At 43.9% G+C, this 27,122-nt stretch overlaps 1 protein-coding gene across 1 annotated transcript in view; it reads left to right on the top strand.

Moving 5' to 3' along the window:
- The window catches only part of PLXNA2 (plexin A2), a 509,765-nt gene that overhangs the window by 85,966 nt on the left and 396,677 nt on the right, over positions 1-27,122 (top strand). Inside the window, exon 4 of the mRNA XM_080367686.1 lies at positions 3,443-8,953. The gene's annotated coding sequence lies outside the window, so the exon portion shown is untranslated. The remainder of the gene's footprint in view (positions 1-3,442; positions 8,954-27,122) is intronic.

Below are 27,122 nucleotides of genomic sequence, written 5' to 3'. Positions count from 1 at the left end.
AGTAACTTGGAGCAAATATTATTCCCAGTGTCTCCCAGCCTGTCTCCAGTCTCTGCTAACCTCTGCTCCTCCTCCCGCCTCGCTGTCTGAATAATATTTACTGGTACATCAGTGTTATTTGGAGTTTGGATCTTCCACGTCCCTTGCCAGATTCATACGTGTCTGTGTTGATATTGATGTTATTCAAACAATGATCATCTCCTTCCCTTGTCAGTTTATATTGCGTGTTTCACAAAGCACAATTTTAGCAAACAAGCATCATCTTCTGCTTTTTTCCCATTTGTGGTTTGTTTTTTCTTCCTATTGCTAGAAGTGGTATTTAAATTAAACCATGCATTGTTGGTTTTTTGTTTTTTTTTTCCTTCACTCTTGTGTTTCCTAAGGCAACAAATTTTATGGATCTGGGAAATAGAATCAATATGAAGTTGGATTGTCCTTATGAGATCCTCTTAATATCCCAGGAGGCCAGGCTTTGTACATCAGGATTAAGAAAAGGGAAAATTACTGAGGGCGGGATTCTTCAGAGGGCTGTTTGTGTGTACATCATGGACAAATATTGAAATGTGGAAAACATAATCCAGGGGTTTGTGTAGCTTTAATTGAAATCGTTTGTAACCTTCATTCTCTTAAATGACACTTTTTATCTTCCTTGGGTTTGCATGATGAGTTCTACTGCACACTGAGTTCATAAAATATACAAAAATTCAGTGTTCTTTGGAGAAAATTCATATCCAGTGGTGAGGGAGAGATGGCAATTCAAATAATAACACTGGGTGATGTAAAAGTGAGCCTTTATTTCAGAATGCTGAAGCTTTCTAAAAAGTTGTGTGGCCACTACCAGGTCATTTGACATTTTGCATGAAGATAGATGCTCCCAAAATAGGTGAAAGTCTTGCTTAATTCTGAGTAATGTTTATTATTGATATACTTAAGACAAAATTTTTCAGCTTACTCACAGCATTCCCTGTCTGGGGGAATGTGTTTGCTTCAGCTGTGCTCACAATCATTCCATGATGCTGTTGGGTTCATAACGGAGCTCTCTTCACCAGAGTTCATTAGAAATAAAAACTTAATTGAATTAGGGCAGTTACCCATGCGAGAGCAATTAGAAGTGGCAGAAATATTCTTTTCGAGGAGACAGTTTTGCTTATTCTCCAGGAATGAGGGAGCTTCCCCTGCCCGGTTGCTCACCATGGGTGCTCCTGCTGCCCTGCCAGTTTGTTGCTCCGATATTTCTGTTGATTCTCCTCTGTTCCCTTCTCCCTTTGCATTCAGTTAGCCTCCTATTTTTGAACGAGATGGTTGTTTTTCTTTTTCCTCTGGCAATCTGCTTCATCAACTGAATTGGTATTGCTTTTATGCTGTAATTTTCATTATGTCAGTGGCTGCCTTCACCTCCCCTGTCAGTTTGTGTCACTTCTGCTGGGTGGACAGGCTCGCTGCAGCAGCGCCGCTCGCCTTCCCTCATCACTTTGTATCACTTCCTTATAAATACTGATCCATTGCGAGCAGCAGCCTTCCAATTTTCTGTCCAACTGTTCCATAGCCTAATCCTTAAGTATTTGCAGTGTTTTCAGTGAAATTAATTCCAATTTACACCAGCCATGGCAAGTGCTGTTTGTGTGAAGCAGGAACATCTTGAGTCAAGATGAGCCCTCACTTTTAGGTATATTTAGTATTCTGTAGAAGACTGGTCTCATCTCCTTTTAAAATACTCCAATATTCCTGCAAAAGGCCTTTCACCAGGGCAATGTATCTCCCTGTTAGCCTCTCAGGTGCAGCAGCAATCTGCGGCATGGATAAATGGGTGGAAGAAGAGACAAGGACGTTTGGTGGGGCCAACGTAGACTGAGATGTGATGGGGACAAGGAGTTGGAAAATGAAGAGCAGAAAGGACAGGACTGAAGGTGACAAAGATCAGGTCTCTAAGATCAGAGCTCTAGGAGTTCTCTCGCTGTAGCATGTAGTTGTATTATACCCAATTTGCAGTCTTGGCATTTTCCTTTCTTTTTTTCTATGCTCGTATATTTACCAAGCTCTAGAAAAAAAGAAAATGGAATTTATATAGATTCAGTGTGCATAACAAAAATGTGATACAACATATTCCCTCTGAGTATTTTCAGAATAAAAAGGCAGAGGGAAATCAGATAAATGCATCAATAGGAGTCAGTGTCTGCCAAAGCATGTTTTAAATATCAAATTAGAATATAATAGTATGCATAGTTTCCATATCAAATTATGACATTATTGGCAGAGACTAGAAGCTGACACAACTCAGAATCCTCCTACATCTCTGGATAACAGATGAAACAGTCTTAAATGGAATACAAAGCAATTTCATAATCAAATGCAGGCTTATACGGGCATTTGTGTGGTTCAGACATGGGAAATCCAAGTGGAGGGAAATGAATTATTTTTTATAATATACTTTTTTATGCTAGGGTGAATGGCCAGACTGAGGGATGCAGGGACAGAAATCTACTTATCCAGATCATGTAGGTGGCTGTAGGCAAGCACCCCACTCCCCTGTGGTTTTGCCCTCACTGGCACCATTGGCAAAATGCTTCTGCGGGAAGTGCCTTAGTTGGGTGGGAGAAGCAAAACCAGGAATCTGAGAGTATTTCCACCAGGGCAGGGAATTCTGCTTTCTGGAATCACATCTCTCTGTTGGGGAAATAAGTGAGGCTGTTTTTCTCCCAGAGGTATAAGGAGAATGTGAGCTATTATTCAGCTGGCTGAACTGTACAGTGCATTCTTGTTCAGGAAGTATTTGAGGGGCACAGGAGTTCCTGGGTTCTAGAATATAATTAACTGCTAATGAGGCAGCATTCATGTCCTCTAGAGGCCTCTTGATGTTCACCAGCAGCAGAGATCCCCCTGGACAAGCAGGCGGGAGCATCTCTGAGTACTGAAGGAGTTGAGCTCTGCTTTAGGATATATTTTCTGTTGATAGTTGCTTTCTCTGTGACTTGAAACTGGACAGAAGAGCAATATTTTTAGCAGTGAATAAAACATTTCATCACCAACAGAGTGGTTCCTCCAGGTGGTGGTGGCTGGCTCGTATCCCCTGTGGACTGGCCATTACAAGGAAGCATCACTCGGAGCAATGGGCTGGTCCTACCACTGCCTCTTGTGTACCTGGTATGTGGGCAGGATTCAGTTCAGCCTGAGGATGTTTACTTGTTGCATTCTGGCAGCTTTTCACCCCAAATTTGATTTCCGTAATTGTGGGGGGAAAAAAAAAAAAGTATTTGTCTCTTCTAGGATACTCCCACCAGACAATAGCATGTAGATAAGTGTCAGAGTAGATTATGTATGTAATATGTCACATACTGCTGACTTTTTAAGTAATAAGGTAATAATGAAAGCAGGACCATCTGGAAGCATGCTGTGAAATGGTTATTCTTTAAATATTGATGGTCTGGTTTTGTAACCATCACAGCTAAAACACACAGATGGAGTTCGGAGTTTTACCTGGACCACTTGGCTTAGGCAAAGTGGCAAAATCATAAGCAACAAGAGGAAAGAAAAAGACTTCAGGAATGCTGGTCGGGTGTGCCTTGTCTCAGAAGTGTGGTAGCATCTTCCCATTTCTCTTGGCCATGTTCTGTCATGGGAAACATGTAGCAACTGGCACCAACGGTTCGATGAAGACCACTGAAAAAATCTCACTGTATTGTGTGCTCCAGAAGATAAAGCTGGATCAGTTGGACGATGACTTCTGAGTGTGATGAGATGATTCTTGCAGAGGGGGCAATTTCCATGGTGTTCCCTGCATGTGGCAGTGGTTTAGGTGCAGCTCAAGACTGTGGCTCCCCCAGACATGGAGGGAAAGACAGAGACAGAAGAAATATTTTTTTTTCCCAAGCCCATGATATATTGCTCTAATATTTCCTTTTGCTTTTGCTTCTATTCCCTCTTGGCAGTTCCATCTCTCCATATAGCTATAGGCGGGCTGTCAGTGGCTCTCATACACACACAGAGAATATCTGTTAACTACAGCTATTTGAGGCAAAACAGTGAGCTTCTGTGCAGAAGAAGAATTTTTCAGATAACTGCCTGAGGCACCAGACATCTTAGAATCAAAATCTGGAAAGTAGAGTCATTATTTCTGTTGTTTTAGTGCCTGCTTTTATTCTCTTTCTTATTGACAAATGTTCCATAACCCATATTGCTGTGGGTGGCTTTTTCACATTTGCACCATGCAGGACTCTTAAAAAAAAAAAAAAAAGTCTTTTTAATTAACTATCTTTGCAATGTCACCTACTTCATACTCCTTTACCCTTTCCTGTCATTCTTTTTGACTTCTGATCTATGGATGTAGACTCTGAAGTCTGTAACTTTCCATGTGAGATATGAATGGAAAATTTCTGGGACAAATGGGAGAAGAAGGGAACAGTCCTCTTCAGCAGCGAAGTGCCAAACAAGTCCCAGCACCACAAACTACCTTGTTCGAGAAGGTATATAGCCACCTTCCTTGCTGGCCTGCCTAGCTGATGTGAGTTGTAGAAATAACTGATGTGACTTATAGAACAGCTGAAATGAGTAAATCTTCCAAAAGATGATTGTTTCTAGGTACAGAAGACAGATCTGGGTCTTTTTTATTCACATAAAGCCCCACTGAATAGAAAAAAGTGCACAAGGGACCTGAGGGTCTGGCTGAAGGAGAGCTCTAAATTGCAGGTTTGGCATCTGTGTCCTCACGGTTAGATTCAGATGACTGGTCAGGCTTCTCCAAGCCTGGGGGTGGGGGTGATCTCTGGCCCTCTTCTGATGATAAGCCAACATAGATGGGTTCCAGCACGGCTTATCTTTAGGCCTGATGCTGTGCTGTGACATGAAGATGCCAATGTTAGTATTTTTCTGTGTAAAGGAGATGCCCTGCAAGGTAGATCTAAGGCTGTCTGATGACAGCTACTAGGTGTGTGCACTCATATGGACCATCAGAAGGGATGAGTGGCCCCATCTGGACTTTGGGAGGTCAGCAACTGAGAACGTGATCTTTGTCTTTGCTCCTAAGCTCTGTTTTGTTCCCCGCAAGGTCAAAATGTGATGGGGTATGGATGTGGTGGAAGTCACAGCGCTCAAACCCCATTTCAGATGCAGAAATATCTGCTTCATTCCTGGTGATGGTGTGAATTTAGTGCAGTCACATGTCAGGGCTCAGGTCAGGGCCTCATTGTAGCCTGTTAAAGCAAAGCACTAAGCTGCTGCTGCTGGGAGGTTATGTTTTAGTATGTAGACAACAGGTAGCAAGTAAATAAATTGCCATAAAAATAAGAAGAGATAGAGGGGAGAAGATGACAGAGGTGTGGTTGCACAAGCCATTTGTCCCAATGACCTCTGGGGGTCTCAGGTGTCTGTAAGAAATTAAGAGTTGTTCATTGGCATAATGGTTAAAAAAAAAAAAAAAAAAAAAATTGGATGTGAGACTTGGGAGTATAAAATACTTTTTTCCAGTAGCAGAATAAGAGGAGAAATCATAACCTGATCCTCCCCTTCTCAGCAGCTTGAAGCCTTGATCTATTTGTGAGCCTCACAAATCAAAAGGACAGTTTGTTGAGTTCATGGTGAGGTTTTTGCGTGTGCTGTGATGAGGACAGTGATGGAGAACGCTCTTGGGACCAGCTCTTCTCAGCTGAAGAGTCTCTGAGAAAGTCCTGAGGAAGAAAAGGTTTTCAGGGAGAGATAACATTTTTTATTAGCTCTACTAGAAATGCACAGACGAGTTTTTTGGTTAGACAGCCCTCTTAAGGTATCTTTCACTAGTTGCAGGAGTGCCAGCTGTTAAGTCCCTTGCTACTGTGGGCCACAAGAAAAGGGTCTGTGATGTGAAGAGCAGAAGTCTGGGGTGGTTTCTTGTCGCTACTCCACAAATTCAAGAGCTGACAGCACCAAGCCATTGCCCTGCTGTCCTTGCACGTAGTGCCTCTGCCTCCTTTGGGGAATGTCTTGATTGATGTGAAGACGTGGGGGTTCAGCATCTGCTGTGAAGGACATGGAGTGCACAAGGACCGCAGCCCCCACCTCTGTGATGAGGAGTAGGGGTCGCTACTGCTGACTTGTCTTGGTAAAATTAGGGAGGCAGCAGCCTGAATTATCCTGGGGTGCAGCAAATGAGGTGCTGGTTCAACCCAACCAGGTGGATATGGGAAGTATCTCAGGGAGGAGGTCTTGGGAATATCTGTGCTTTTCCCCGGGAGATGCAATTTCCCTAGTTACTTTTATCATAATTTTGTTTTATTTTTCCATTTCAATTTTTATTGGTAGAATCAATAGATACTTGATAAGTTTTTATCACACCCAATTGTTTCCTCAATAAGTCCTTAAACCTGGGTTACATTCTGTTGCAGATATGCCGTGGCTCAAAGAGATTTTTAAGAGCTGAATGTAATTTACTGAGGCTCAAAGAACCCCCTCACAGTTTTATAAAAATATGCAAGTGTGATCTGATAACAGAAATACTTCTAGGTCCTAAAGTCGTTCCTTTCATTTGGTAACATTTAGATCAGTCTATCTACAAATATTATTCATTGCAGCATTTCATTTACATTTTTAAACGTGTTTGATTAACCTGCTATTGGACTGCAGAGCTGTGTCTAGCCTGACAGATGAACTGCGTTGGAAAATTAAGGTTATGAACATGATTACCAAGATTGGGTGGAAAATTGGAAGTTTTTTTTTTTTTTTTTTTTCCCAGCAGCCTTTCCAAATGAGATTTACCCTATATAATGAGGGGAAAGATGTTTATCTGTTTTCTCAGCGTGTCAGGTAGCAAGAGGTTTGGAGCGGGGCTCTGATGCGCAGCCCAACGCGCCGTGCGAACCAGCTGGGTCCGAACCCTCAGATGTGTTCCCCTCTTCCGACAGCAGCCGTGAACGCCGAGGCCGTGGCACAGCATCGCTGCGGTGCGGTGCGGTGCGGGGCTGCGCGGGGCGGGGCTGGGCGGTGCGGTGCTGCGCGCCGGAGCGGTGCGGGGCTGCGCGGTGCCGGGTGGTGCTGCGCGGGGCGGTGCTGCGCGGGGCTGCGCGCCGGAGCGGCGCGGCCGCGCTAGGGGGGGCCCTCGGCCAGCGCAGCGCTCGCTCCTCCGGCCCTGCGCAGCGCTCCCCGGGGCTGCAAGGCTGCCCCCCCCGCCTTCCAGTGAAAAATTAACTCAGAGGCTCAGTTTCTTCTTGTCTTCACCGAGCCGCGGACAGAAACAGCCGATAAAACTCTGTAAATGGGTTCCTGTGCTTTCTTACAATGGGTTTCCTACACTTTTACACCGTGTGCTGAACCTCAGAGTATCTGTCTGTTTCTGGAGTGAATTAAATGATTCATGTGGATTTTAAGAGGTTAGTTTCCTACAATGAGTTTCCCCCACTCCTACACCGTGCACTGAACCTCAGAGTATCTGTCCATTTCTGGGGTGAATTAAGTGATTCATGTGGATTTTAGGATGTTAGTTTCTTACAATGAGTTTCCCCCACTCCTACACCCTGCGCTGAACCTCAGAGTATCTGTCTGTTGCTAGAGTGAATTAAATCATTTGTGTGCGTTTTAAGAGGTTAGTTTCTTACAATGGATTTACCCCACTCTTACACCGTGTGCTGAACCTCAGAGTATCTGTCCGTTTCTGGGGTGAATTAAACTGTTCATGTGGGTTTTAAGAGGTTAGTTTTGTTGTGGGAAGTTAGGCGATTACAGCAATTGAGTTGCAAAGATGATTAGGACTAACAAAGATGCTTACTGGCAGCCTTTCACCATGTGGTATCCTAAAACACTTCCCAGATCTGCAGGCCTGAGTAAATGCAAATTATCTGATGCACCTGAGACCTGAAATCAGATCCCCTTGCAGTGGTGCATAGACCAGAAGGATGCTGAGGTCCAACATGAGCAGGAAATCCCTGGCTCATGGAGAGCACACGCAGGATTTTGCTGGGGTTTCTCCAGGATGCTGTGGACAGACCAAAGCGCGCTGTGGCTGTGGCTGTGCTGTCACCCATCCCCCTGTCCCAGAGCCCTGCCTGTTCACCTGCTGGCACCAATGGACCTCAGGAAATTAATTCACTTTGTACTTAGTCCTGCTCTTTGATGCGGCTGGTGCACGAGCCCGAGAGCCGGTTGTGCGGTTTCCCATAGTGTGGGTGTATTTCAGTCCAAATGGAGGATTTGCTTTAAGCACAGACAGGGCTGCATGAAAAGCTTGCTGCATCAGTAGTACCACATGTTTACATGTTTCGAGGAGCATTCCATCTTCGACAACACATCACAAGGCAGCAGATCAAAAAGGTCCATCTACAACCTCAGATTGTTTTTCCACCCACTTTGTGTTGAGTCACAACACCCACGAGGAGCGGGAGGGGTGGCGGCGTTTCACTGCAGCGAGCTGTGCAACCCCCCAATGCAGTCAGCTCAACAGAAAGGGTTGTTTCAGGCATGCAAAAGGGGCAGGAAAATCAGGAATGAAGAGTTCTGGCAAAGCCTAAGGGGAACTGTGGTCCAAATGGCAGATCCCCAGATCTCGGGGGAGAGGCCCGAGTGGTTTGGGTGCCAGAGGCTGCACCTCTGTTGCTCGGCTGGGCAGTGCTCACGGGTACCAAAACCAACTTTATTTGATGTAAGAAAATAAAGTTTTACTTGCTAGCTTATAATAAACTGTGGTGTATGGCATGCAAACATTGCAAGTGTTAAAAGTTTCCATAATGATAGCAGCAAACTTATCTGCTTATTTTTATCATATGCAAGGATGAGCTGTTTTTTTCCAATTGGATAGCTGCTGTAATAGAAATGTTATACTGACAGCCAAGCTTACTCCCAAACCTAATGCATTTTCAACTTTTTTTATGCTGATTTCAGGAAGTACGGCTCCTGTAATTTGCATCCAGATATCAGGAAGCGATGCGTTATGAGAACATCTCATCTACCGCCAGGGATGAACCCGCAGAAATCACTTATACCAACAGATTCACAGGTAAAAGTGTTTTTATTTTATAAGATTGCTATAGAAATAGTAATTTTCTGCTTTAGCCTATGAATTAAGAACACTGGCAATTTCAAATGCTACTGTTGGACTTGCTGGTAAACAGGGGGATGGTCCAACTGCAGACACAGGATCGCAGAGCAGTGATGAGTTTTCCAGCCTTATCTTCATCATCTCCAGGAATATAATAGAGGTCTCTTTGCTACTAGTGATTGAAGTCAGAGCGCTGTAAAATCAGCCCAGATGGGGATTTTACATTGGCATTGGAATATAACAAATACCTGTGCATTGTGGATTTGCATTAAACCAGCCTTTACAGCTAGAACAGTGACTTTCTGGAGGACTTGGTCTTCCAAGAGACTTAAGTGTTATATTCTGTTTTCGTTTGTATGCAAGCTCATGGACTTTGGGCAGATTGGTTGTGAATTTTTCATCAATTGTTCATTACTGGACTGTCAATTTATAGTTCTGGCTGTGTCTTTCACACTTCTGTGAGTAGTGAGTTTGAAGAAATTCAAGGGCAGGACTGGACTATGGGTCCACAAACCTTCCAGGTGATGCTCCCAGCTGAGCAGTTTATGTTCATTATTAGGGGAAGATATATCCGATGCCCGTGCTGTTGCTGAGTTGTTGGTTCTTATAACTGCATAAATGGAAAAGATATAGTTTTCAGAGCTGTCAGTCTGAGATCTACAATAAGCAGTAAAAATAAACTTTAAAAGTAAAGCTCAAGCAATTGGAAAAGATGGTGCTTTGATACTGTTTTCTCAAGCCAACTTGCAGCCTAAGCAAAATTATACACTGCTTTTGCCAAGCTTAAGATTTTCAAAATGCTTTGATATCCCCTCCTTCTCCCTGCATCCTTTGGCACTTTGCTTTCAGTGTGCAACCACAACGGGCATCACAAATGTAACACATGTGTAAAACCAGGGGATTTTAAACGGTAACATGACAGAGACATCATCACTAGGTTTTCAAGGAGAAGGAAAGTGGGAGGGGGAAAGTTAATCCAGTACTGCAGTAGGCTAAAGGCTTGATAGAGGTGCTTTGCAAGCTGTATTATTCATCAGTGGTATTGCTGAGTCAGAGAAGAAAGATCTACATAAAAAGAGCTGCTTTTGGATCACGTCTTAATGCAGAAATATCCTACCATATATATATATATATTTTTTTTTACTGGTGCTCAAACAACATCACTAGTGAAGCTACAGTAGTTCACAGAGGAAACATAACGATGAAATTATTTCAGTTATGAAGTCTTCGCAGTAGTAACTTGTTTTGCATAGAGGGTTCTCGGGGCCCAACAGGGATTTCCCTTATGGTAAAAAGAAACAATAATTTGGGCCCTGAATTTCTTCAAGATGGGTTAAGGGTGCAGAACTAGTAGTGTGTGAGCTCCGGGTAGTTGGCTGATATGACTTCTAATGACCTTTTCCCTGGGTTTTTATTTTGGCTGCGTGAAGGCCTTTCGAAGTTGGAAGAGTGCACAGAGAGCCTGCCCAAAGCCAATTCCTTCTGTCCCGACTAAGTCAGGTGCTGGAGTTTCACCTTGGAGCATCCTGCAACAAAACACGTGGCTTGTGCACTGCACAGTCTTCCCACTCACGTGGGGTGCACCTGTCCTGGCTCTGTCGCTTGCAGCAGGGATAAATGTGTGCACAGGCGACCTGGCTGTGTGTGGGGAAGTTCTTACCCACCCATCTGCTTTGTACCAAGCCGTGCTGCCGTGGCGTGGTCTGCACCTGATCACAGCAGAGGTCACCGGCAGGGCTCCATGCCCAGCTGCCCACGCCAGCTCTTCCCTTGTGCTGTCTCCTTCACCCACATTTATATTGCTGGGTTCTGAGGTGCCTTTTGGGAAAGTTTATCCCACTTCTTTACCAGAGGAAATGATAGAAAAACGTCACGCTACAAGATTAATCCTCCTTGGCAGGTAGCAAAAGTTACCTTCTATTTTTTTTCTGAATCACTCAGCAGAGGTGAGCTCTTGTTTTTAAGGGCAGCAGGAAGAAATCATTCCACTGCAGGATCCAGCACTCTGGTTCTTCTATTTGATAAAATTCTTCACTTGGTAACATGTTAAGTCTTGACTTTCTGCTATACAGGGGATGACAAATGAAGCAGCAGGGATGGAAATCATTAGGACTTGTGAAACCCTCATTTTGTTTTGCTGTCTCATTGCGGTACAAGAAAACAATCACCTTTCCCATATTTGCGCCTTTTTTTGTTTGTTTGTTTTGTTTATTGTTCTTGGCTCACAGGTTACTCTGGCCCTTGCACTGGAAAGAAAACAGGAGAAAAAAGTTGTACCTTTTGTCTTCCTATTCCTGTTAGAATTAATCTGATTTGTGTTCAGGCAATAGCCATTCCCACTTGCAGTATATACAATTCACCAACCTTGCAACTACAGTTCCTTCTACATAAATCAATCTCTGTTTAATTTTATCCTGTACTGAATTCGACCAAACCCTCAGGAATTGGTTATAAAAGCTGTACAAGTTCAGCTTTTTATTTTGATCAATTCTGAGGGCTGTAGGCAGGTATTCTGTAATGTAATCATTGCTTATGGAAAGCTGAAGTGTAGTACAGTAAAGTTTATGTGGAAAATCAGACAACAAATTTTTAGTCATCTGTTTGCGATTTTTTTGTTTAGAAATACCAAGTAACTTGTAAGTTAAAAGCACTGCGTAGGAAAGTTTTTGAGACTACAACTGAGACTCTAATTTTAAAATGAATATTTAAAAATAATTTATCATATAACTTCCATATGGCCATAGTGCAATAGTGTTACATTCTATATGGGCATCTAATAACAACTTTAATTGGTCTTTAACTGGGAAAATGTTTTTTCTATGTGTATAGACATATGATCCTGCGCTGCTCTTCCAGCATTAGAATAGAAATGAGGGAGTTCATCAACGCAGCCTGCTTAGAGAGAAGCGCCAGGTATTCCAAAACTCCTTGTAGCTTTGATTCTCTGCAAGACATCCTTCGCTGCTGTGCTGGCGGGGCACGTCTGAGGGTGTGAATGTCTCTTACCTCAATTCTTGCAAAATGCTGTAATTGTAAAGTCGTTAAACCTTCCTGGAGGAGTGACACTGGGCGAGATGCAAGAGGCTCTGGGGTGGGGGAAGCCCCTGTGACCGATTTGTTCCCCACAAGGTGGGCTTCCTATCTAACCACCCTGAGCATGGGCTTAGAAAACTGGTGGAAGAGCAAGTATCCCCAAAGTGTGTGAGAACAGGGGACCTTTCCTCAGCAACTCTGGTGAGTACTTTGGGTCTGTCCCTTTATCTGCCACTTCCCTGGTGCTGCGCAGCTCTGGGGGCAGAGTCAGGACCTTGTCCAGTGAAATGTGCCCCGAACTTCTTTCAACACCTTTGCTAAAATCGCCTCCTGTCACTCAGGTCTTGTCACCAAGCACTTTCACGTCCTCAGGAAACGTGTCCAAGTGCCAGCTTGGCTAAGGCTTGGTGGTAGAGGCTTTTGGGGGTGTGTGGCAGGGAGATGAGAAGCTGGGGGGGAGGTGTGATAGTTGGAGGACCAACTGGCCTCAACCTCATCAAGAAATGCAGAACTACTTGCTTACAGTTTTTGAAGAGTTTTGCATTTCTTGATGAAATTGAGGCTGGGATTTTATTTCTTCCAAGTCTTCTCCTACCTGACGGTAAATGAGTCCAGAAAAGATTTCTGTCATGTTACAATAGAAAACGAGACAGATTGCACCGTTGCTTCAGCTTTCATTTTAATACCTGCCAATACCATTTTGCAAATCTTGGAGTGTAATATTAAAAAAAAAAAAAGTGTAGCTAACATGAGGTTAAAAAAATGTCTTTAGTGTGTAAAATATGAAGCTGGATGACACATAGGCAGCTGCAGATGCACTAATTTGATTTCATGCCTTAGAATCAACTGTTCTCCTGCACTGAAAGGCACATTTACATCCATCTGTCAAAGTCGGTTCCTTGTCTTTTCAGAGTTCCTCTGCTCTTGTTTTATCCTGTGCTCTGCTCAGGGGGGTGAGTTTGGAGCAGACTCGTCCAGCCCACCCATGTTTTTCAGGAACCTACAACAATTTTTTTTTTTTTTTATTTTCTTTTGTTTTCACCCCTTTATTTTCTTTCTTCTTCTGAGTCTTAGGGAGGTATTATTACAGGATTATTAGACACAGAACATAGGATCTGAGTGTTTAAGCTTTAATCCTCGTAAGCCAGAGCGCTGGCTACAAAGCTGGGTTCACGACACTCCAACCCCTTTGATATCTACCAGGGGAAGCTCGGCAGCAGCGCGGAGCAGCACCTGGCATGGCGTGGGAGGCTCGGGGTGAGCGGGGCAGGGGGTGCGGCAGCCACGCTGGGCAAGCATGGGGTGTTCAGCATCTGATGGTGATGGCTGCGTGTCCCACGGGCGAAGGTGGCATGGCCAAGGGGCAGGTGAGCTTGGCAGAAAGGCAGCGTCACACCAGCAGCGGAGTGTTCAGTAACTGGCCTGAAGGACGGAAGGGCAGAGCTCAGGTTATAGTCTGGGAAAAAACATACCCCAAAAAAGAGGTCAACCCATGTCTGCAGTGTGTGCTGATCTTTTCAATCTCTTCAAGTGAGCACTAAGCCTGTTCCTATAGGTACTATGTACATATGTGTCCAGCCATGTATATGTGCCCACCATGTATACATACAGCACTGGCGCAGCTGGTGCCTTCAGGTGTGATGGCCATGCCTGTGATAAAGCTTACCTTCCACAGGGGCAGGCTCTTCTGTTGTTTTTAATTTATCTTGCTGCACAGAACATAGGGTAACTGAAATCAAATTTAGATCTTGTCCTGCATCGTAGGTACGAGCAAAATCAATATCTTTCATATTCTCACCGCAGCATGAAATTCTAAAGATGGAAATTAAAGTGTCTGATAAGCTGCTAAGTCAGCTGAGCCTCTCCTCTCTTTTTTAACTTAGTTTGTAGTGAGCGACTCACCAAGTTTATCAGAAGTGAAAACTGTTTTATGATTTAAATCACCATTTAGATACAGTTGCCGTCAAGAATCCATCACCCCTCATATATTCACTTACAGGATTTTGCTAATGATGGCCAGGCCCGTCATACACATTAGACTAAAATATGCTTTAAAATAAACCCTGTGTGAAAGGGTTGTGTGAGCAGAAAATACCAATGAGCTGCTCAGACTGCAATGCTGATGAGCGAAAGATTTTTGCTGCTACAAGATGCGATGAGTTCTCTGATGCTTTTTCCTGGTTGTAGGGAAGAATCAGCTTGTAGTAGTAGAACTTGTAACAAATTCTGAGCAAAGAGAAAGAAAAAAAGAGGTCAGTGCTGAAGCTGCGTGAAGCTTATTAATTTTTGCTTCATGAATTTTCATAGTGCTAAATTGACTTTAAAGTGAAAAGGCAATTGTCATGTCTTTACCCAACATATAATTACGCAAACTTACTGCTGAAAGATACAGTGAAGATAAAGTGCTCAAAGCTGGATTGTACAACTCTTCCTTCCATTGGCAAGTACTTGGTTACGCTCCTAGGACGTTTCAAACCAGCAGTTGCTGTACAAAAATGGGACGCACAAAATTACTTGGCTTCCAGCATGGCTCTCTATTATCATCCTTAGCAATTTTAAAAAGATTTCCTTTAAGCAGTTGCCAGGGCAAGAACTGTGAGTGTTATCTCCTTGAAGTATCAGGACTGATGAGATTGTGGTTGGGGTCAGGCAGTAGCTTATTTCTGTGGAAAAGAAACCAGGTATTTAGTGGCATTGTGATACATCAGTAATCTTAAAGCATCTTGAATTTTCTAATATAGCTAAAACAGCTGAAGCTTTCAATACGCTTGAAAATCCTCTGATTTCTGTTATTCAGGGGTTTGCTTAAGCAAGATGCCCGAAAGTGTATGTTACATTTTAGGTGATCTGTTCTGATGTGTGAGTAAAACTCCTATGCTCTTATGAAGAGAGATGGTCTAAAGTACTTTTTGTCAGAGCAGAGCAAGAATTATAGCTCTGGGAATACTCGGCTCTCTGAGGGCTTTTGCTGGGGCAGAGCTGCAGAATAAGGCATTTTGGTCAGGGGAAAAAAAAAACCCTAGCCTGGCTCATCATGATTGACTGTGTCTGGGCTCTGAGCCCTCAGTGACTGAGAGCATTTTGCTAGCAAGAGCTGCGTGCTCACATACACCCTGCAATAGGGTTTTTCTGTTTGTTTTCTGAGTACTGCCAGATGAAACAGAAGAGAGAGACTCTGCTCATTCTCTTTTAATGCCATATCTTCCAGTCTGAAAATTAAAACTGCTTTCTCGGTGGGACCTTTACCTTTTATATCACATAGCTTCATCCTCCCCCTCCTACTTCCCAACACTTAATGGGCTGTGGGCAGCCAAACCACGAGACTGCGAGAAGAGCGAAATGATAATTCATTTGGGATGGAAGCAGGAGGCAAAATGTAATCCATCATATCTGCTCTATCTCATTATGGAGGTGAGATACAAGAGAGGGCAAGCTGTTAATAAACTGGTGGATGAAGTTATTTTACCAATCTGTTACAACAAGCAGGGAGAGACAGGGGTAGAAGTGCATTATTCACACCTTTTCCTAATCCTTTTGTTCCTTATTCTGTGGAAGTGCCTTTGTAAAGCCGGTAAAGCAGTCTGGCTTAGGGAGCTGACATCCAGCCCCTCACACCTCGTACCCTCCTCAGTAAATAACCCTTCCAGGGGCTGCAGGAGGGCATTGCAGCAGGGGTTTGACAGCAGCGTGGGCTGGAGGGGTGACAGGGTTCACATTGGCTTCTGCAGAACTGGTCTTTGTCACGGCCATAGCAGATTTCCTCACCCCTTGAAGCAAAGCAGCCCCCCAGGAATTGTGCTGCCACCTCCCCGGAGCTCTGGGTCCCTGTGAGTGGGTGCTCACTGCCATCCCTCTGGGCTGAGGTGAGTGGGCTGAAGGCAGCCCAGCAGCCTGTAGCTCAGAGAGCTAAATCCTGCTTTTGCTGAGAAATGTTTTGGGCAAGCCAGTAGATTCCTGATATCCCTGCTCCTCGTGCACGGTGCAGTGCAGGGGTACTGGCATGCACCTGCCTGCTGCACCGTGGGGGACTGCAGCCTGTGTGTCCCTGAAGCTGTTGCTACTGTTAGTACTTCTGGCATGATGGGGAGCTGGGAACTGAAGGGCTGGAGTGTCACGCCACATAAAATACTTCTACCAGTTCTTTTCTTCATATGCGAACGTTTCAGTAGGGGTTGAATCTGGTCAAGTTTAAAAGCTGCCTCTTGGGGACCAAGAGAGACATGTGGATAGTGCACTTCAGTGGCCTTGTGGAAATAGTTATTTTGCCCTTTCTTCTTCTGCCCACAAAACTACTGCTTTTTTTATCTTGTAATGTCTCTCTGGCAAGGATGAGACCATATTCTGGACCCTTACTCTGGGTAGATTTGTAGCATGGCTGTGCTAAAAGGGTTTCGGTTTCAAGGCTGTCATTTCAGCAGTGAGCTGGACTGCTGTACATCATAATATTGTGGCATTTGTGCATTACAGTCTGCAGAAATAACATTTCAGAAGAAAACACATATCCATGCATCCAAAACTTATATAAAGTAGCTAATGAATAGGAAGCATAGCTAACCTCTGTCCAACATAGTAAGAATGTTTTTCTTGTTTTTCTAAGAAAAACCCCAACAAAACCAAACGGAAAATGCAAAACAAAACCCAAGACCCTGTACGTGCAGACATCCATCCTTCCTTCCATTTTTTGTTACTTGTCTGGGGTTTTCAACAAAACTGTCAATGTTTTGTTCCTGGCAGTGCAGGCTGAAAAACTTTATTGAGAGTTCCTGAGTCAAGCTGGGAGGCGTGGGAATACCCGTGGGTCTGGGCAGCCTCAGGCAAGCTGCATTTCTCGTTCTGCTCAGCCTCTCCGCAGCACCTCCTGACTGTCGGAGCCGTGCTGAGCTGGGTAATTTAGATCAGTAGGTGCTCTGAGTTATAAGGTGAAAGGCGTAAATTATTATTATCCACATAAATATGGTTCAAAGGAAGGAGCTGTAACAAATGACCAAGCACCTATCCATTTGTATTATGTTCTACTATTAGAAAGTGCTTAGTTTTCCTCATATCTCCCCTACTGCAGCCAGGTCCTTAAATCTTGATCCCTGAAATCTATGATTATTTGTGTTAATTCTTCACATCTTTCTCTGATGTGGCCTAAATGTAGGGTTCACCCCCGCCACTGACAAAGCCTTCTAATTCATTGGTGCCCGGACTGTTATTTTCCACCTTTATTATACTTGATGTCTTTAATTATTGTTACTATGGGCTCAGTATGTGGGTAAACTTTAATGAAACCCTACCAATAACTCCCTTGCCATGAAAGCACTATTTCTTTCTCCTCTCCTCCTTCCTTCTCAGCTGCCAGTGCTCTGGGAAATAGTCGTAGTAATAATAAAAACAGAATAACTTGCAGAAGATAAATGAGGTTCCTGAGTTGAAAAGACTCGCTTACTCTGTTTGCACCAGGGAGGACTAGATTGAGACATAACCTCATTAGCATTTCTGTATGATCACAATAGGGCTGCAGGGGTTGAGACTAAATGTTTTCCAATTCAAAGGAGAGGAGAGCAAATTTACAGATGATGACTTTATTAAGTTTAAATTACTATAAAAATATCTAGGCAAGGCTTCAGTGATGACGTGAAATCTCTTGCAGAATTTCCTTCCCCTTACTCAGGCTTTCAGGCAAGTTCCTTGAGAAGTGCTGGCATAGTTTCCCTCCCTTCATACTCAGACTCAATTTTACGCAATTTTGAATTGAATTTGCGAACATTAAATTCTTCATTTTTTGTATGCATAGCTACGAAGAAGAGAAATAGCTTTGAAAATAACCAGTAAAGGACTTCCAGGAAGCTTTGCTAATGTTAGCTCCCTGCACTCCAAATGTCCTAACCCATAGGTTCAAGTCAACAAAAATCTAGAACTGAAACTAATGTTAGCAAACACACAGAGCAATTAGTTTTGTTCTGCCTTTCATATCATCCTGTGGGAGCCATAAATGGCCTAGAGCTGTTCTTGGGAAGAGCGTAGATTGTTGTTTCTTCAGTATCTTTCACTCACAGTAAATGGCCCAAAGTATTATCAGAAATTCTAGTCTCATTCTTCAAACAGAGATAATGGCCATATCCTAAAAGATGCTTTTAGACAATGCACTAATTATTCCTTCTTTGTTGCAAGCCTCACCAGGGTTTGCTGACTCATAACCTCTCTTCTCCTTGGAAATTTTCCTTTCCAAAGTAGGACTCAAATACTTAAGACCCAAATTGAGGAAGATGTCAGTGCCATGCTGAGCTAAATTCTGAAGAAAAGATTTAATTTCCTAGAACTGCTGTCTGGCATCTTTCATTAGCTCAGAGCTCATTCTAAAAAGGAAGAGCAGGAATGTGACGTGATGTGCATAATTGCCAGAAACAACTGGACCTGAACTGAGCAATGTCATTAATGAAAGAATCATAGAATTGTTGAGGTTGGAAAAGACCTTTAAGATCATTGAGTCCAACTGCTAACCCTGCACGGCCAAGCCCACCATAAACCACGTCCCCAAGTGCCATGTCTACATGACTTTTAAACACCTCCAGGGGTAGCGACTCTACTGCTTCCTTGGGCAGCCTGTTCCAATGCTTGACCATCCTTTCAGTGAAGAAATTTTTCCTAGTATCCAATCTAAATCTCCCCTAGTGCAACTTGAAGCCATTTCCTCTTGTCCTGTCGCTTGTTTTCTGCATATGGGGCATTCCCTTCCCTTCAGAAGGGGCCTCCTGTGACAATGACCCATCTTTTTTCTTTTGGGAAGCGGTGTTGACACAGGGCATTGGCTGATGCAGCCTTAGTGACACCTCCAAGCTAGATGAACAATGGGTGATGTTGTCTGGTTCCCCTTGCAGAGACCAGTGCCTGTTATCCGAGGGCAGTGGGGCAGTCCCAGAGGGGAAGGTGCCCGCTGTGCCGGGCAGGGGCTGCTGCCATGCCCCCCCCCCCCCCCCCCCCCCTTCAGTCCCTGTGCTCAGCCAGGCGGAGAAACAGTGAGGAACCCTCCGTGCCGCGTGTCCTGTCAGGCCCGCCCGAGGGAAGGCAGGGTGCCATGCAGGTCGTCTCTCACTCTTCTTGGTGCTTCTCATCCCACTTGCCTCCCCTGGAGCTGTCGCTGAGTGGGGGAGGTCCCCTCCCCGGCTGCCATCCCACCGAGGTGCTTGCTGCCTCTGTAGTGCTGTGGGAGGGGGCATGGCCGTGGCTGACACTGCGGTGGCCACCTGCTCCCGCCAGGCGCTGCTTTGGGCCCCTGTGTGTATCCCAGTGGGTGCAGAGCTTCGAGAGGCCATGGTTTCTGCTGGGTGGGTGCCATTGCTTGCTGGTTGGGCTGGCAGGGCTTCAGCACCAAGCCCACCACCCCAGCTGCCGCCCCGTGCCTGTGCTGCCAGACCCTGTTCACCTGCCCCGTTGTTGGTGCTCCTCGTCGCTCCTGCTCCCTGGGGGCTTATAGCTGGGGGGACTTGGCCACCACTGCTCATGGCCCCACCAGCACCTGCTGGGCAAGCTCCCAGAGGGTCTCTCGGCTCCCCCTGAGGTTCCCTCAGTTCAGGACCCCCCGTGCACTGCGCTGGTGGCTCCACTGCCCATCGTGCTGGCACTGGAGTTGCTCGCCTCGGAGACTGAGAGAAGCAGAACTCCATGTATTTGACAGGCACTGTTTCCTATCTCCTCGGAGCCCATACATCTCCTGAGTAATACAAGCAATCTTACTGAAATTTCAAGTTCTTGATGACATGAAGAAGGCATATGCTACTGAAAAATTATGATAAATGCATGCTATCATAATTTAAGCTATCCATCAGTAAGCACTTTCCTGAATAAGCTGAAGGAAGCACTTAAAGTGTGTTCCAAATCTGTTGGGTCCGCGGTCCTGAAGGGCTAGATTGCACATTTTGCCGTGGACAGACATTAATGAATATAATTGAAGATGTTATTAGGAGAATGTGTTTGTTATCAGAGGTTGCTTATGGCATTATTACTCCAAGTTACACTTCATTAATATCCATTTTTCATGGCTTTGCTCTGCCATTCATTACTTGCATGACCTTGTGTCATTGGGGGAAATGTTAGTGAGTGATAGAGTAAAGAATATGTACTCAGTACTACGCCGTCCTCACTTAGCACGGTTTGTCGGTCTCCAGCCCAGACCCCTGTTTTCAAAGCTTTGATAGCTCAGCTATGAAAGACAAATATCCCTAGGTCGGGAGCTGGGCATGCAAATGCTGAATCAGTCTTTGTGCAGTTGGGATGAATAACCACTTGTAAAACCCTCTCACAAATAAAGAAGTAAATATCAATTGCTAGAGAAGCACATGGCAATTCTTCAATTTTCCTTCAGAAAGTAAAAGTTGCTTCGAATTTGTTAGTACCCGTTTTACAAGAAAATGTCTTACTGTATTGTTACTGGAAATGTTTAATGATCATCTTTCATTAGAGTTACTGTCATTTTTCCCCCACACAATCACATTTTCTAACTGGAAGCTTTGTTTTGATAACTATAGCTCAGGCAGAAATTATGAAATTATAACATTCAGAGAAACATCAAAATTAATTTGAAAACTCTGATTATGTTGAACTTTGACACTGACAAAATTGTGGAAAAGTTCTTTGCAGATGAAAGAAGTCTGAGATATGTGATGGTTGCGATGGAGTCTGTGTGGAACATACACCGCTTGGGAAGCTGGATAAGCCTTCCCTGGGTACTATTAAGAACCTGGACTTGGAAACCTGAAATTTAAGATTTCTCTGTTGTACTAATTGTCAACTCAGTATAATTAATGAAGAGAGCTTTCATAAGAAAACAAAGCAATTCAGTACCGAAGCAATTGCCACATAAAAACAACAAGATAGACTTTGCCACAGTGAATCAGTCTCTTCATTCACAGCATCTGGAAGTGGGCAAGGGGCAGCGGAGCAGGCTGCAGTGCTAATTGACAAAAGGCATGGCCTTAAGTCATTAGTAAGATGATTATTTGGCAGGCTCATGCTAATTTTTATAATATCGACAGTTTGATTAATATGTTAATGATCTGAATTTCCATATTGAATTTTGCCACTTTAATTTGTCTAACATGCTGGCAGGAAGAATATTTGCACCGTGAAATCTATATAAGAAGTAAAAGGCAGAAATTCCAAACTAATGATGACATATTGGTCTGTATTTTCCATTTTTGCTCAGGCCACTCTATGTAGCCAGTGCAGTGTAAAGCAGCCATTTATGTAATTTACTCTTTTTAGTTCTCTTACGCTGCCAGAGAATCAGGCCCAGTATCTTTAATAAGCACGTGTGTTGCTCAGTTATCCCAAATGGCTTCTACACCTCTGTATGTCAATATATACATTGCTACAACATTGCGTTTGTTCAGTACTAGGTGCTGTCTAGAAATTATGCTCTAGTGACTTCAATAGGGCATAACCACACACATGTCATGGTGTGTCTTAGAGAAGTTGATCTTGTGATACGTTCTGGATTTAGAAGTATAGCGGTGTTTTCAGACAAGGTGAATGCCAGTGATAGGTAAAAAATGATCGCTGTTAGAACACCTTAAGCAAATGTGTGAAAGCCTTACAGAATGCCTTCTGTTCTTTCCCATTTTAAAAATACCTATGGTTAGTATCCTCAGGTGAGATGTGAAAAATACCGGTGCCTTCTCCATCATTCCTATGCAGTCAAGTGACAAAAGCCCTTCCCTGGAGCAGCAGCTGTTCTTTCAGGGTGTCACGTTTGCTTGTTCTCAAAGTTCCCACACAGGGTTTGGCAGCTTCGGGGCTCCACACCCAAAAATCTGCCTGATTCAGACTCAAAGCTCCCCTGTCCAGACTCCCCAGATCCATTTCTAAGACATTCATCCCTCCAGTTACTTTGCTGCCTCACCCACCTGTTCAGCAAATTTTCCTGGAACTGGAACTATTCCGAGTGCAATGTCTGGAGTAACTGGTGTACTCGGAATGGGGAAGTGTTTCCCTGAAAAACACCCAACCACCCTCCTTCTAGTGCTTTCCTTTGTGCTTTCCTTGCTGCCACCAGTGCAAAGAGGAACGCAGCTTTATTCTTCTCTGCCATGTGTTTCTGCTCGCTGCTGTTTGGTTTTGAGAGCTGAATTCCAAGAGCATCTCTGGTAAAGGCAGACTGTCTTTTTATTAATGCACTGTAATATCAAGTATATTAGCATCAAGATCTCACTCAACTGTAAGTGTTACTTAGGGATATTAATCAACTGCTGCTTTATTTTAATGTGCTAATTTGGGATTAATGAACATAAAGGCTTGATTTACAGAGAGGTCTTTGATTTGTAGCTTCCATTGTACCTTCCCTTCCATTTTCTTTGCCACAGAACTCCAGTGAGATTGCAGTTCCAGGCTGGGTAGCGTTAGTTACTTCTAAACATCGGATACCTCTTTCTGGGAACACTACTGTTCCTTTTGTCCATCCCATTAGAAACATGATGGAGGACATGTCCTCAGACCATGGTGATGGCCCTTGGCCACTTTTTGGTGTCTCCATGGCGCAGAGTGCTGTGGCTGCTACCGGAGGGAGTTTGGTGCTTGGAATGGAGAAGGCATTTTAGGGGGAGTTCTCAGACCTGAGCAAAGCTGTGACAGCGACCCGTGAGACATACCTGCCGAGGCAGGTCACGGGGAAAAAGTTTCCAGCAGCAGCGTGGGACGCTTGTGCAGACCCTGCCAGCCTGCTGCAGCGTGGGCACTGCCTGCAACAGCTCTGTCCTCGCTGAAGGGTCGAGATTGATTCTTCAGAGGCTCCCCACCGCTGGGATCTTAGCTGGTCATTGCATGTGGCTGCTTACGCAAACAAGCTCCAAAGGGTGCTACCTGCAAGCAAGGCAGGCAGTTAGTGGGAGAAAGCAAGCGATGCTGGCAGCACAAACTTTTAATGAGAATGTCATTAAGAAGCTTTAATCTTCTTAAGATTCTTAAGAATCTTTAAGCTGAAGTGGTTCAGAAACACACTTTCCAGGATGGCCACTGGTTTAAATACTACAGAAATGCAGCAGAAACAGACCTGCAGGTGTTAAGGCACTCGGTTGTTGCAGGGGTGCGTTGCACAGGGAGAAGAAGTGCAATGCACGCTCAAGTGGGATTAAAGGTTTTTTTCTGACTAGAAGGAGGTTAGAGATAATACCTGAGATGTAACCTGGGCTTACCCAGCAGAAAGGCTTGTGAGGTTTTGGGGCAGTAGGTTAGTTTTGTGTTCGGAGCTGTGTAAGCTTCACAGTACGGGTATTCCTGGTATCCCAAAGCGCCACGTCCTTGGGACAGACGGTCCCTCCCGGCTCTGTCCCTGGTCAGCGCAATCTGCTGCCGATGGAGGTTCAGGTTATGTCTGGGTCAGGCCTGCTGAAAAGCTTTGTTAGGATTCCTGCCCAGTGGGAAATTTTTCAACTTCTGTATGGAGAGCTTTCTTTTCAGGAGTTTTCATTGTTTCTTTTTTTTAATGTGGTGCTTGGTGTTGATAGAAGTTCTCATTACTGATTACCTAAGAATATAATTTACAAAAAAGGCATGTTTTAAAGCTTTTTTTGACCAAAAAAAATCTTCAACTTGTTGAGGTCTTCAAGGGAAAGTGAAGAAAAACGTTTTCTAGTAAATGGTGATAGGGACGGCCGTCTCCCCTTTCTGACCTGTTAGCGTACCAGCCCTGGGATAACAGCTTCACTTCCAGCTTCCACTCCGAGCTGCTGGCAGGGAGAAAATGTTTGCTCTTGATGTTCTTCACCCCAGGCAACTTATGGTGTTCAAGAAATTAAAAGTCTTATGGAGAGAATAATATTAAGTAACACTGAGTTTGCATCCTTTTTCTGATGATCTAGTGAAGAGTGTGCCTGGAAGCACTAATTCAGCACCTCAGAGCGAAGTGATGAGGTCAATAATTGTTTTGAATTCATAAAAACATGTACTGTGGTTAAGTGCCTTGCAGCAAGCAGCACACCCAGACCTGTCTCTTCCCACGTCCTGTGCCAATCACCAGCTCGACGACTCCTGTATCAGTCTCCAGCTCAGGCCCTATTCAAGGGGAGGCTGTGGTCATCACAGATGGAGACAATGAGATTTCTGTGATTTTTTTTCCTCCGTTTAATTATAACTGACTTCATTTACTCATCATTCAACATGATCTACTGAATGACTGTACCTGCCCTGCCCTTTCTTAGTGTCTTTTATTATTATTAGTGTTTATGCTTTGTATAACTAAGAAAATAATTAAGCGTGCTGGTTTTTATTTGCAACAGTTTGCCAAGATGGTAGTGAGATGTGTACAGTATATCATAATTTTATGGTGTCTCCACAGCCATACAAAAGCAGTAGAAGAAAAATGCCATATAAACAACTACTCAGACAGAGTCTGAATGATCCAGTAATTTTGATTTATACTTTGCATTTCATGGAACTGTATTAGCAGTTAAAGTCTATGGTTAAACGATTCCCAGCATAAAATGAGTCAGAAATACAAAAGAAAGCTTACAATGTAAGATTTAGTGCTGGGGACTTTGTTTAAATCCAGAGTCTGCATGTAAATTATAGTCCTGGTTGTCACTTTTAACTAACAATCCCAACCCACACAGCATAGCTGGGTAATTTGTCCACTGTTTCTTTATGAGATGGTAAAATGCACTTTATTCTCATCTCTTTTTCAAAGGCAGAGAAAACTCATCTCAGACATAAAGTAATAGTGCGACCTAATGCTTACTTCAAAATAAACCTGGCTGCCACCTAATCATTATGCATCACACCAAGTCAAGATGCGACACTATGGGATTTCTATATATAGCAAGAACATACGGCAGCAGATAGTGAAAAATGACACAACTGCCAATGGGATTCAATAGGTAAAATGACTTGAAGAGGACAAATGGGGTTTATCCTTTCCTGGAGCAGCTGCTTTTTCTACTTAAAACTTTGAAATTTTTGCTTCATGTTTTCTGTACTGCTGGCCAGCTTTCTTAGCCTACGGTTTTCACAGAGGAAAATAATACCCTGGTACAAAGAAAGGACAATGGCCCAGTCTAAAGTAGACAGAATTTAGTCTCTCTATGGCAGTTAACAGAACAATGCAGACTGACCATGGAAGTAAACATCATTATTGCTATTTTTGGGTTTTTTTGTTAAAAGGATAATTTTCCCAGAAGGAATGAATATGGGATACAAGGTACAACTGCTCAGACATCAGCTTTATTAGAGAAGAATGATTGTTCAGATGTTTTGGTTATGTGTCTATGTAGGACTCCCATTCCAGGCAGTATTAGTTGCATGTCCTGTGTAAATTTGCTTACACATTGGACTCCAAAAGCTTTAAAACTCTGAATTTAAGCTCCCAAGATGCAACAGCAAATTACTTTCCTGAAATCATCCATTGAAATATAATCACTTTTACGCCAATAGATCCTAAAGCACTTTGCAACCTGTACATCACCACTGTCTCTGAAAAAGAAAACCAACCATCTTTGAAACAGAACATGCCATCTGTTTAACAGGATGGAATAGCACTATTAAACAGCTTTGAGCAAGAAAAGGCTACAGAGTAGGTATTCATTTGAAAATAGAGAGGACATCTGGGTAGATACAACATGATTGCCCACACTGGAAGTCATCCAGGACACAAGGACGTAAACCCCACTGCAATGGAAGTTAGACGTGCTGCTGTGACTCGCAGTGTAGGGCTTTACTCAATGATGCTCTGAGCACCAACTTTGCTCAAGTGCTGCTTCTCCGGTCCAGCAGACCTCAGCCAAGCACTAATCGTTGCAGGAGCCCGTAATGGCTTTGAAGAAAAGTGAAGTGGCAGTCATCAACAGATCTGGGTCCCTAATAGTGTATTGACACAGTCAACCATAAGGTCTCAAATGGAGGTAGTTAGATCTTCTTGTGTCCAGGATCTCTGAATAATGTGGTTTCTATCACTTTTATTTCCATGGAGATCGTAAGGGCTCTTTGGGGACAGTTGCAATTGCATTGGAAGGACTGTATTGATTTCAAACAGCTGTCCAATTAAACAAAACAAATCATGCCAATCCCTCCAGGGGGATCGATCGGCAGGGATTTGTTTTGCTGTCTTTAAGGTACAAGCATCCAGTTTTTTTAAGCAACCAATGGAGAGGGAAAGAGGAGTCCAGCAGCTCTAGAACTGAAAGACTCGTAATTTAATTCAACTTAAAACTCCCCCTTCCAGGAGGTCCCTTGGATAAGAAAAATTCCCTTGTACATGAACTCTGTCCTGTGCCTCTCCTGGGAGAGGAGAAGACATGCATCAAGAAATTGTGTTCTAGCCAAAATCCCAGTAGATGAGGAAAATGTTTAAGGTTAGGGGATCTAAGCTACAGCACTTATAAAGTACTGGAGCATCTCAGGAAAGTGTCACTTATTGATGTCTTGCAAGGAAAATGTTGGTTCCTTTTTGTAAATTGCATTTTCCATCAAAACTCACTGAGAGTGAAAAATTACTTGTGACTGACAGGCTTTACGTGTTCCAGTTTGATGCGAATGTTTTGGCTGGTAGAGCTAGAGAATAACCTAAGAATAATTACACAGACTAACACGTTCGTTGGGTGACAGACAACATCTTCATTTAATGATTTTAAGGTGAAGTTTTAAGAATACTTCTTCTGCTGACTCTTGTCTCCCCATAATGGGATGTTTACCACCTCTCCTTTCTCAGTGCTTGTCAGGGCTTGCTTTTGGAGGGACACAGCACCTTTGCCAGCACAGGAATGGTAGGAAGTGTCCTCAGAAACTCCAGCTCCACCCCCTGCCTCATGTTGCGTGACTTTGGAGCCCCAGTTAACACAGCACCCAGTCTCCTTAAATTTCACAGCGCGATGCCTACTGTAAAAACTGACAGAACCCACGTCACTTTGCAGCTCAGAGTGACCTGCCGAGGGAAGGAGGGAGCTGCTGGGGCCTCAGCCCTCCGGAGCTCGACAGCTATGTCAGACACTCGAATTTCCTCTGCATGACTGTCACTGCTGCTAACAGTGGTGTGTTTATGGTGATGCTCTCAGATGCTCCCAGCCTCTGCCGGCTTCCTTTTCATTGCAGCTTCTGAAAGGCTGAAAATCACCCTGCTCTTCCCCAG

The sequence above is a fragment of the Falco punctatus genome (genome assembly GCF_963210335.1).
Source record: "Falco punctatus genome assembly, chromosome: 17".
Lineage (NCBI taxonomy): Eukaryota > Metazoa > Chordata > Aves > Falconiformes > Falconidae > Falco > Falco punctatus.
This window is presented reverse-complemented; position numbering and strand designations above follow the sequence as displayed.